Source organism: Vombatus ursinus, unplaced genomic scaffold, assembly GCF_900497805.2.
Source record: "Vombatus ursinus unplaced genomic scaffold, bare-nosed wombat genome assembly UNPS02014798.1, whole genome shotgun sequence".
NCBI lineage: Eukaryota > Metazoa > Chordata > Mammalia > Diprotodontia > Vombatidae > Vombatus > Vombatus ursinus.
Genome location: NW_020954576.1, coordinates 25,638,798 through 25,644,036, shown reverse-complemented (window position 1 = coordinate 25,644,036; position 5,239 = coordinate 25,638,798).

Here is a 5,239-nt window from a genome sequence, read left to right as displayed (position 1 = left end):
CCCCACCCTTCCCTATTACTTTAGAGGACAACACTGGGGTGTATGGAATGTTCAGGGAAGACTATCATCGCTGGTGTGAGGGCTTGCTAAGCTCTTTTCAGGGCTGCTTGCTCATTCACCTTTGGTGTCCATCTTTCACTCAACTCTTACCTGTGGTTCCAAGAAGCTATAGCATGTGCAGTGGCCACATCCCAGGGCCAAACCAGGTAGAAGGTAACCAACAGGCTCAAACACATCAGTGAGTTAGAGGGATGTCTACCCCAAGCATGTGAAGACATCCCCTGGCCAAATGGGCAGATGAGAACAATTTGTTCCAACAATCACTAAGGCAGCTGAAGTAGGCATTAGAGCTTGGTTTGACATTGAAGACACCAAGATCATCTACTGCATCTCGGGCCATCGTCAGTTGTGTCTTTCCATTGGACTTTGATGACTCTGGAAGAGATAGATAGGCTGACAACTTTATGCAACTCTGTCTCACATCCAATTCAAGAGCAAGTCAAGACATCACCCTGTGTTGCAATTGGTCCTCTTCCAAAAGGAGGGACAAACAACAACATTTATCCTGTATATAGTTTGCTTTGTTTATATTTGTTTGCATGCTGTCTCTCCCATTAAGGTCCTTGAGGGCAGGGACTGTCTTTTGCCTCTTTTTGTATCTCCAGAACTTAGCACAGTGCCTGGCACATAGTAGGTGCTTAATCAATATTTATTAATTGATTGACTGCATGGCATTTCCATCCTTGTAATGTGTGTTCCTTGAGGGCAGGGACATTGTCTTCTGTGTAGAGCATGGTGCCAAGCATATAACAAGACAATAAATTCTGTTCATTTTACTTCATCATTGATTTTATCACTTTGAACAGTGCAAATTTCAGTTGACTAATGACATTGGAAGGCATTAGAAGTCATTGGAAGAGCAAGAAAAGGAAGTGGAGACATCAGCTGTAGATGTCTTTGTCTAAAAGTTTAGCCACAAAAGAGAGGAGACATAGCACTAATCAAGGAAGGAAAGAGAGCGGTCAAGGGATCAGTAGAATGTCCAGGGGATCAGTAGACAATAGCTACCAGAATCTTGATTGGGTGATAAATATGGATTGAACGAACTTTAAAGGAGGAGAAGTTACTGAGTAATTAAAGTAGAGGGAGTGACTGGAAATGACAATGGGGCAAGGCATATTCCAATACAATGTTCCAGTGTTCATGATGAACATTTCTAAAAAGATCACCATGATGATATTTGCTGATTATGTGCCAACATCCATTATAGAATATGAAGAGATAGAGAAAGTCAGTAATATTCTCCACATTAAATCAAAATATAGTTTAAAGGGTAATTCTGAGGCAAACATAAGCATACAGTAAGATGGTAGAAGATATGTTGGAAAATATGGTTCAGGTTTAGGAATAAAAAGGGCCAAATGTCTGTATTGAATCTTCATGCCTATATGTCATGAATATATTTTTCGAAGTAGAGCAAGAGGTCACTGCACAACATTCCTCAAAATGAAAGAGTACATTCTAATTGGCAGGAAATAATAAGTTACAGTGATATGGGAATTATTTTTGAATCAGCTACTTGTGTACATCTACTTTTTAAAAAAAAGATCAAAATCAATGTAAAATTAGAACAAAAATTAGAAGATATTGCATACAATTTAAAAAATTCCAATTGAACTTACTTAAACAAGCCATTCACACTGCATAAGAGGCAAATTGGCATAATAGATAGCCTTGGAGTCAGGAAGATTTGAATTCAGGTTTGATCTTTGACAGAGCTGTGTGGCCCTGGGAAAGTCTTTTCACTTCTCAGTGCTCAAGGCAACTCTGTAAGATTATAAATTGCAGAGGAGGTGTGGACCTTTTTTCTTACCAGGAGTCAGCATATCTGGGAGCTTCCTAAACTAATGAAGTAAAAAGTCCAATATCTATCTGTCCCATTGATACAGAAAAATGGGAAGAGATTAAAGGAACTGATAATACAAACAATAATTGTTTCCTAAGGGAGTTTAACTAATGTAAACAAATTGACAGTGAAAAAGCCAATTATCTCAGAGAGAAAACCAGCAGGGCCTCAACTTCCCATCATTCCTGGTGGTGTCAGGTTTGATAACAAATACTTCCCAACTTTTTGAATAGAGAGGAAGCATCCTTTTTCTCTTACATAGCTTCCACCAGTACAGGAATGTTTCTGAAATGGGTCACATTAAGCTGTACTTAAGAATTCTAGCACCTGGAGCAAATTCAGAGGAGGTGGGTAAGACAGAGCCCTGAGGATACATTGAGCCTAGTATGTATGTTGCTACTAATCCCTGTAGTCCTATATGATGTAGGTACCTGGGGCAAATGTCAGGCAGGTAGTCTTCCTCAGGTATAGTAGCACCAGCAAGAAAAGGCAGGCTCATAGAGAAAGGCATAACTGCTTTAGAACCTGAGTGGGGAACGCATATTTCCTTTTCCAAGGCACTGATATCTGGTAAAGCGTGCTTTCTCTCCCTAGTAGACCTTCATGGCTTGTGGTCCTCCACTGGCATTATGCCACTCGATGCAACTACTATGGGGAAAAAGCATCATCTCCTTGAATGTTGGCACCCTGGATCAAATATCTCCTTGCTCCATGTTGGTTACAAGAGGATGATTTTCCATTGTAAAGTGGGCTGGGTTCATCTCGATTCAATATTGTGGTATTCCTAGTAATAAAAGTGGACTGAATTGGGGCAGGTGGCTTTTTAAAAATTGGAGTCTTGTGTCCTCTCGTTCCAAACTAGCTCATTCTACCGGCAGATCTTCCAAGGTAGAGAGGTACTGTCTCACCCTTAGCAGAGAGGAGCTGAGAAGGTCCTCTAGAAGAACAGGATCCAGGTTGACTGCAGGTGAGGTTTCATGTCAAGTTGCTGGAGTATTTCCTCTTTACTTTTTCTCTTCCTTTCTGCTTATACATGAGGCAGTAGCAACCTGAATAGACTTTCTATTTAGGGTACCTCCTTTGCTCATAGAGGTGGTTAGAAGGCTACCCTTGGGGATGGGGTGGGGGGTGAACAGAATAATTAGAAGTATCTTTCTTCTTTCTATTTTTTCTCCATTAGAAGTTAGAAAGTCCATGTGATCTTGCATCTAGGCAGCCCTCATTGTGTCGATGACAGGTATTATGCTAATCCATTGTCATCTTTTTTCAGTAATAATTTTGTGCCTTATATTTTTAGGTTTATTGTTAAGAATGGCATTTCATTATGAAGGAATCATTTTTGGTAAATTTGTATGTTTATTACTTAGCTAATATTTCTTCTATTAGCTTGGTTATATTTGTATTGAGTTAGGAAGTTTCCTTTAACAGTCATGTACTTATTGTTGACTCGTGTCTGATTCTTTGTGACCCCATTTGGGGTTTTCTTGGCAAAGTGGTTTGCCATTTCCTTCTCCAGCTCATTTTACAGATGAGGAAATAAAGGCAAGCAGGGTTAAATGACTTGTCCAGGGTCACACAGCTAGTAAGTGTTTGAGGTTGGATTTGAACTCAGGTCTTTCTGACTCCAGGCCCTGCAGTCTATCCACTGTGCCACCTAGCTGTCCCCTAATGTGCTGATAATTCACATTAAATTTTCTTGAGCGAAACTGTGAATTTATTTTGCCAACACATCATCTTATACACCTATAAAAATCTCAAGATATTGGTACTCAACAGACTTAGGGGTACAAGGTGGCTAGATAACAGCTACAGACGGAATTAGGGAGTGTCTACCAAAACAAACAAGAAGAGTAGCCTGGATTAGAATGAATGAAAAAGTATTTATTAAGCCCTTACTATGTATAAAACAGGACAGCTAGGAGGAGCTTGAACTTGAATTAAAATCCAGCCTTAGACACTTCCTGGCTGTGTGACCCCGGGAAGTCATTTAACACTGTTTACCTCAGTTTCCTCACCAGTAAAACTAGCTGGAGAAGAAAATGGCAAACCAGTCCTTTACCAAGAAAACCCCAAATGAGATCACAAAAAGTTGGACACAACTGAAATGACAGAACAACAAAATTTGTAAAACATTGTGCTAAACATAAAAGAAACAAATAGAAAAGCAAGATAGTCCCTGCTCTCAGGTTTCAGTTGCAAGTCAGATGGTGAAGTTTCATGGCTCTTAAGGTACAACAGCAAGTAAGTAGTCTTCTTTAATCCACTCATTTAAAATCTATCTCTTTTTCTAATATTGAACCACTTAACAGTGCCAAGAATTTTGATGGAGAGAATTTTCTTTTCTGAGTCTTCAGTAACTATTCTGATTAATATAACGATCCATGACTGTTCCAAAGGATCCAGGATGAAAAACGCTGTGTACTTCCAGAGTCAAAAACTGATGATCTCAATGCAGATTGAAGCATACTTTTTTCATTTTCTCTTTTTTTTATATGTATGTTTTCTTTTGCAACACTTAAGGAAATGTGTTTTGCATGTCTTCACATGTTTAATTGATATATTGCTTGGGGGAGGGAGGGTGAGAATTTCGAACTCAAAGTTTTAAAAAATTAATGTTAAAAATTTTTTAAAAATACAATTGGAAAATGTTTAACGAAATAAATAAAAATACATTAAAAAACCAAAAAGTGTTATTTAACATGGAACGGGTTTATGATTTCTTTTAAATTGACATTTAAAATTTTATTTAAAAAATTTTCATTTCTAATATGGTAAATACTGATAGATATAACTCACATAAACGCTCTGGGGTTTGTAATAATTTTAATAATTTTAATCATTTTTAAGAGTGTAATAGGATCCTGAGACTAAAAAGTTGGAGAACCGATTCATTAGAGAAAGAAGTTCTCTTTTCTTCTTTCATTACAGTATTGGGAGAACTCAATTCAATAAGCATGTATTAAGCAACTACTGTATGCAAGTGCTTAAAAAATCAATGACTAAATAGAGCTGTACCTCGGTCTCACCCTTCTCTGTCTGCGGCTTGCGGCTGCACCACAGGCCGAGAAACCGGCAAATTCGTGCCGTGTCACCAAGCTTTAAGAAAGAACTAATCAGGAAATGGCACATTACTTTCAACAGCTCCCTGCCAATAAGGGAGAACGCTTCCTTCTCTCTATCTACTTCCTCCCGCCTCTGCGGCAGTTCGTAGTACTACACGTCTCGCGTCATACAACCACGTGACTCTCCACCGCCCCTCTTACATAATGCCTTTTGATTGGACAAACCCATTCCGTCACCGTCCAATGGTACTGGCCAATAGTGAGAGGTGGT